General features: G+C 34.7%; 1 protein-coding gene across 1 annotated transcript in view; it reads left to right on the top strand.

The window, feature by feature from the left end:
• Window positions 1-7,055: 7,055 nt before the first annotated feature.
• The window catches only part of LOC138711880 (facilitated trehalose transporter Tret1-like), a 51,964-nt gene continuing 51,468 nt past the window's right edge, over window positions 7,056-7,551 (top strand). Inside the window, exon 1 of the mRNA XM_069843152.1 lies at window positions 7,056-7,116. The gene's annotated coding sequence lies outside the window, so the exon portion shown is untranslated. The remainder of the gene's footprint in view (window positions 7,117-7,551) is intronic.

The following is a 7,551-nucleotide window of genomic DNA, read 5'->3' as shown; positions in this document are numbered from 1 at the left end:
CAAGATACGTCAATTAAATTCACATGTTGATTGACGTCATTGGGACACGTCTTTGTTAGTACATCTGAAATCCGACTAAGAATATCGTATCCATAATTTTTAATCAAACCCTGTTCATTTTTTCACCAACACGTTTTCCTATTTCACCTTCTACTGCACTCAGTTTATTTACAATAGTCCTCATAATATTTATTTGCTCAACTAGTTCTACTCCTGACTTTCCTTATTGAATAATGGGATCCGGTAAATATCCAAAATTTGACTTAATATCCGTGACTTCTTTCTCGATTGTTTCATCATTTAGCAGTTCCTGGCGTATTTGAATCGCAGCCGCGTCATCGGTATCGAAAGACTGGACCACTTTCTTCACAGATTGGAGGTGACGTGCGTAATAATTGCAAGCTTCTAACCATGACCCCCATCTCGTAGGAACTGGACATGGGGGAAGCGACAATTTAGGGAATTGTTTCCTGAATTTTGATACTTGATCTGGAGGTTTTACAAATATAGTCTTTCAATACTGTATTGTTAGTTGGTTTCACTTTGTACCTGCACTTCACTCCTCTGAACCGCAAACCTGCACGTTGAAGTTCTTATGCGACAACTGTCCCGTTCACCTGTTGTTGACGTGTAGAGACCTGCGAGTATGTCATGGAGGGGAGGACTTGGTATAAAGGGTTGTAAACAAATGACTGTGTAGATGCCAATACTAGCTTTTACTACTCCAAATTCCGTTCCTAGTAATAACAAATAAGAAACATGTTAAAGGAATTGTCATTGCACCAAATGAGTGCTCTCTGGACCAAAATGATCGCAATTTAATTATTTAAATACAATTTCAATTAAGTAACATATTAAACGATTTATCCTTCTAACAAACACGAATGATCCCTGGATCAAACGTCCTATTTTAATTATGTAATTACTTTATATTTATTTCTAGCAGGTGCAGCGGAGCGCACGGGTACGGCTAGTCTGTAATAAATCTGTGAAATTCCGATATGAATAATATTCACGTTTTTTATATTCTGTTATCGTTCTTTAGCGATATAAATAATATTCAAGTTATCATTTATATTCTGTTTTCCTTCATTAGCATTATAAAATAATATTCAAGTTATTTATATTGTTATTGTTCTTTCGCAATATAAATAATTTGTATTTTATGTAAGTAATTATTATAACACAAATAAACATTTTTCTTTGTAAAATAGGTTATTTTATTTATATAATTAAATACGTATTATATAATATCTTATATTAATTAAACAAACCGATATTTATCATTTATATTCTGTTATCTTTCTTTAGTGATACTGTATAAATAACATTCAAGTTATTTATATTGCAATCGTTCTTTAGCGATAGAAATAACATAAATTTAATATTAGGTTTGGAAAAATCCAGTTGCATAATACTGGTATTACTTTTTCTTTTTGTATTATTAAATTATACTATCATGAACCACAATAAAATGAAAAGGAGTAACGAGGAATTGAACCTGAGACGTTGACATTTAAATTCCGACGTTCGTCAGCTGAGCTACGAGGGCAAAAGTGTGGAAACATTTTCGGAAAAATTGGCCCAATCACGCTCTAAGATTTTCTGATGATTTCGCAGAAGCTAGTCCAGGATGCGTGGGGCAAAGGCTAATTGGGATTTCCCGATCTCTGATCGGGTCACACATCCTGATAGAACTAATATTTAACCCTTGCCGTGTCTTTGGGTAAAGACCGGAGGGCCCAATTAGTCAAATCCACTCTCCTCATCTCCACGCTTCGGCCCCCTGGAATCTAATAAGATGCGAAAGAGATAGTGGTATGTGGAAAGCAACGGGATGTTACCGCATTTAGGCCTATCCTTCCCAAGAAAAACTGCAAACGTGAACAAAGGAAGCTTTTAATAGAAGAAGAAGGATCTTCTGGGGACCTCTGGAAAAAGAACTAAGGAAGAGACTAGTGAAGTGCTTTGTGTGGAGTGTGGCATTGTATGGGGAAGGAACATGGACATTACGACGAAATGAAGAGAAACGAATTGAAGCATTTGAAAAGTGGATATGGAGAAGAACGGTGCGTGTGAAGTGGACAGATAGAATAAGAAATAAAATTGTCTTTGAAAAAGTGAATGAAGAAACAATGATGCTGAAACTGATTAGAAAGAGAAAAAGGAATTGGTTGGGTCTCTGGTTGAAAAGAACAATAGACGACATTAGGATATGTGGATCATATGCGGAGACTAAGAGGAAGGCAGAAAATAGGAAAGATTGGAGATTGCTGGGTTTGCAATGAAAGACCTGCCCATGGACAGAACACTTATGTATGTATGTTCAGAATGCCTGGAATATCGTGTCTAAGAACAGTCGCTATTTGCAAAGACTAGTCAATTCCATGCCCACTCGACTGCAAGATGATCGAGATAAGAGGAAGATAGACTAAATATTGAATTGTGCCTTTTTGTTTTGTTTTTTGAACGCTTAATTGTTTGAATGTTTTAAGGCCGACGGCAGTAAATTTGTTTTGTTTATGCCACGAAAGATATTTTTATTGAGAATAAAATCTTTTTTCTTTCCATTTGCAGCCACAATATCTTAGTGATAAAGTCATGGCATAATATATTAATGAACCTGATGTTAATTACTAAAATAATCGTAAAAGAGAAAGGAGCCATTATGAATAGTTTGTCTCTCTCAAAAACAGAACAAAGAAGAACATAAAAAGCACGAGATTATAGTCGAACGCAGGACCTCACGAATAAGAGGCTGGAACGCTACCATTACGCTATCGAATAACACATAGGATACTTCAATTATAACTATAGATATCAGGCAACGTGGTCCAACAACATGTAACATCGCCTGTCTCCGAATTGTAGCTAAGATACCCGAAGGGAACTTTGTTTCAGGAGAGCGGCCACTTTTTCTTTTGACAACTGTACATTATGTACTCAAATAAAATAAATTGTATGCATAAAATAATAAATCCGTCATTAACTGTACTGTCTAGACTCTAGAGTTCCTTTATAATGAGAGTTGAGACGTTGACCCCAACAACAGTTAAAATATGTAATGACTAATGATTTGATAGCACTGAAAATGGAAAAACAAAACTCTTATGAGAAGTAAAACCATATATCTATATTATATTATATACAAATATTAAACGAATTTGATACATAATTTTATAATGTATTATATTATTTTATGATATATTTCATTATATCTGAAATATAAAAAATTATTATTACAACTAGTTCATCACTGAGAAATAAGGAAAAGCTGGTAACTTGAATTTATTTGAAGCAAAGCGTTACTGGATTATGCAATAAGGTAGGTGATGTTTGGATCCTGTGTCTCAACTCTATTCTCAATTATTATCTTAGCGTATGATCGATTACACTAACCTCTAGCGCTTGTAAGTAGAACTAAACGCTGGCGCACAGAGAAACAAAACACAGGAAAATTCGCTCAGTGTCCATTCTTTATAATCCCTATTCGCTTGTCTGGCTGTGAAACGAGCAGGCCCTGGGACAAATTACCTATTTGGTGTTTTTCTGAGGTTTTCCCTCAACCAATTGAGGCAGAATTGCTGGGTAATTTTTAACCTTGGATCTCGGACTCATTTCGCCATCATTAATTCACATATCACAATCATCATCATCATCATCATCATCATCATCCATGCAATAGCTCGGGTTAAGTACACGTTGCGGCCTGCTGTACTTGTATAAGAGCGAGGCCGTTCGACTACCCAATCATTGACAAGAATAGGAAAGGTATAAGTCTCAGACTGCAGTGTAAGCCTTAGGGTCCCTCCTCCGTACAAAAAAAAGTATGTATTCTATATCTACGTTTCATAGGTTTTCATACGACAAAAATATATCAGAGCCGCAAGTAAACTTATTAAAGATGAGCAAGAAACATAGAATGATGGTGTAAATTATAAGTAAATTTATTAAAAAAAATTGTTTTTTCTTGTTTTTCCTGGGGGTTCTCTGACCCAATGAATGCATAGGACGCTCCGCCACTGCTATCCTATGAAGTTCAGCACCGGGTATTTCCCGAGTTAAAAGGAGTCGTAGTGTGTATTGATCTCATAGCTTCTTTCTAGTGCCCAATTGAAAAACGCAGATTGTCTCTATCTCTTTGCCTCCCATGTGCCTTAATGGCTTTCATAAAGGCATCCATTATTTACATGTTAACTAAATTTATACTATTTTATTGTATAGTCCTATATTCAATGTTTTTATTGAAACGCTGCTTCAAATTTGGAGCAACCAATGTGATTTGTGATAAAAAAATAACAGCTTTATGGTGAACTGGAAAAAAGTTCTGGGGAGAAGAAGATATCTGATGATAGACGACTTTATTATATGCGGAGACTAAAAGAAAGACAGAAAATAAGGAAGATTGGAGAATGCTGGGTTTTGCAGTGAAAGACCTGCCCTTCGGCAGAAAACTAGGAATTAATTAATGAAGAATTAATAATTTTGTTATTGCTGGAATTACAACAGTACGAGCACAGACGAGAATGGCATGAATACCTAAGAATGAACCAACACCGTATACCAAGAGGAATGTATAATTATCAACCACGAGGAAAAAAGCATTGGACGACCAATGAAGAGATGGCGTGATCAGCCGTAAAATGTTTGATCTCGGAACAGGCAAATTGCCTAAACTGTGTACGCACTTGATAATGATGATTATTCGTAGAAGCATGCGAAACACAAAATACAGCTTAGCTGTTTGTTTGTCATGAATAATTCTGAATGTTATAATAAGTGCTGAAGAATTTGGATGAAGCTCATATTAAAATCTCGCTAATAAATTATGAGTATTTTGTTACTCGTATACAAATTCGAGTTTTATTAAACATGGTTCTTTTGAAATGAAAATTCGAATTTCACATCCATGAAAGTTATTGTTGAAAGTCACATATCTTTACGCTTCAGGACAAGAAAGCAAAGCTTAAACGCAGAGTTGTTTGTACAACATTTACCATCATCGCCAACATCATCATAATCATCATCATAATTATCATCATCATCATCATAAAATTTATCATTAATTTTATTACCGATTGTGCTCTTTCATCAACACATAAAAGAAATATCTTAGTCCTTATCATTTTACTACCTATAATCAAACGCGGAATCGTTGAATTAAAGTTGCGTATAGCCACGGTCGACACTAGTAGAAGGTCGGAAGGAGGAAACTTGACAACATGTGCATCAGGCATCAGTCTTCTTACGAGCGCGTGGTGTATACGATTTAAGCCTTGCTTTCACGTATTGAAGAGTACCTATTTACAATTTATGCTGAGTTTTTCTTTTTAAGTTCTGGCATGAAATCAGCGAAGTATGGATTTCTAAAATGGTCCTTAGAAACATTTGAAACAGCAGACGATATAGAATCAGAAAGAAATGAAATGGTCGATGTATCGGTAGCTCCATTTTTTAGAGTTATCCAAGACCCTGATACTTTTAGCTTTGAAGTTGACACGTCCTGCCTTCTGAACATATCAGCTTATGCCTCTTTTAAGGTATCCTCATATTCTAGTTATCTTGAGTATCCTCAAAGTTACATTGCTCACTTTGTATTGATTACTTGGTAGAGAAAGAAACCAACGATTAAGATACCGGTATTTATTTTGACAGTTCGACTCGAGGAAGACTTTACTCTTCCTTCAGATTTTGTACTTTACATTGCAAGAATTGCTTAACGCATTGTAAATAGGCCTACACTGATTTCAAACAGTGTTAATGAAGAAAATTATGTAAAATGTGGAAACCAAAAGAAGTTGTTGAAGATACTCTCAAAAACAGTGTTCTGTAGTGATGTTGGCTTTGTAAACTATGTATGCCCACGTGCAATGGAATAAGTTAAACTTGCTGATAAAATACTTCCAGGCATTATGAACATAGTTAAATAATAATATTCAAAGGCAAGGAATTATATCATAGTTGCCAGTAAACCAGTGTATGGTAAGAGAAAATTGCAGACATTATTAGAAAATGATGTCAAAAATGTAGGCCTAAATGAGATAAAACGTATTTAATATAGTGTATGGCCTAGGTTTAGACATTTAGGCCTAGGATTTGTACATTATGTGTTGAGTATTGCATGTAATGTAATGGTATAATGTTTTGATGAACAATATTACAGAATTGCCGTAGGCTATAGATGTTGAAAATAAAATAAAAATATCGAGTAATAAAGACACGATTCCTTTTAATGCATCTACAGTGTCTTTTTGTAAATGAATATAACTGAAGTTTGAAAAAAAATGGCCTAGGCTAACTGGATACATACATTAATTCTGGCTCAAAACGAACTTAGGCCTATGACCTAAATAAATTACAATGTAACAAAATGTGTTTAATATTCACGCCTATGAATTGTACATGTCTGAGGTTTGCACATAATGTATGGAATATTTTTATAAATAATATAAGACTTTAGCATGTGGGAAATAAGAAGAAAAGTTAATGAAGACACGACATGCCCCTTACGAACCCTAATATTAAATTATATCAATTTGTTAAGAGATGATATTATTCAAGATTTTAAAAATATGTAAGAGGATTAAGCCTACTTTATTTTGTTGGAAGTGTAGCTTGTATCTATCTATAATCCATAATGTATTATACTGGTTCCTTGTACGATGTATGAGTAACTTTTTAACGGCTTTCTTCTGATATTAACATTAAAACACTTCGGTTCTGTTAGTGAAGTATGACAGCAATATGACTGACTACAACAGACGACACAGTGTTGCCAAGTTGAGCCATCCTACCTTCGTGGTATAGCCTATCTCAGTGTCCATCACAATAATTATTTCAAACATGTATAATTCGAATATTATCCTGATTTGGCATTGTAAATAATCATATTTACACTCATAGTTGTCTTCTATATAGGTACGACATCGCAGACTCTATTCCTGTTCTCTCTGCTGTAGAAGCGAGAATGCACTTTGACATTACACGTGTGTTTAAACATTGTTTAATACTGTTAAAACAGCACAAATCCTCGCATAACTGAGCTTCACCTCAGACAAGTAAGACGGCTCGTAGGTTTGGAGCGTGAAGTGTGCAGCGTTCGTTTACGGCTGTCAGGTAATGCTAATAATTTATCACAAAATAATGTTCTCGTTTGATTAGTTATAAGTAGGGCTAGGAATTTTAGCCCTTTCTTTCCTTTCTTTCCAATTATAAAATTTTAACGTACTTCTGCGTTTTATACCCGTTGGACCCAAATTGTGAATCCTATTAAAGCTAAGAAGGAATGAATTTAGCTTAAATCCTAAAAAGGGCTAAATGGGCTCGTAGCAAAGCGATTACGCAAATTGTTTTTTTTTTCCCTCAAATTTGTAACACTGAATCTTGTACATTGTTGCGTCAAACTTTAACTAAATTTGCAAGTGATAGACAAGTACAAAATGAACGAAATTTTTAAGTGTCACTGACATGGCCATTATACGCCTAAATGTAGCATAATTATTAAAGTGGCAACCATAGAAATCCAAGAAATGCTTATAGTCTGAAATACAG

The sequence above is a fragment of the Periplaneta americana genome, chromosome 13 (assembly GCF_040183065.1).
Source record: "Periplaneta americana isolate PAMFEO1 chromosome 13, P.americana_PAMFEO1_priV1, whole genome shotgun sequence".
NCBI lineage: Eukaryota > Metazoa > Arthropoda > Insecta > Blattodea > Blattidae > Periplaneta > Periplaneta americana.
Note: the sequence above shows the minus strand (reverse complement) of the source record. Positions and strands in the feature narration are given on the sequence as shown.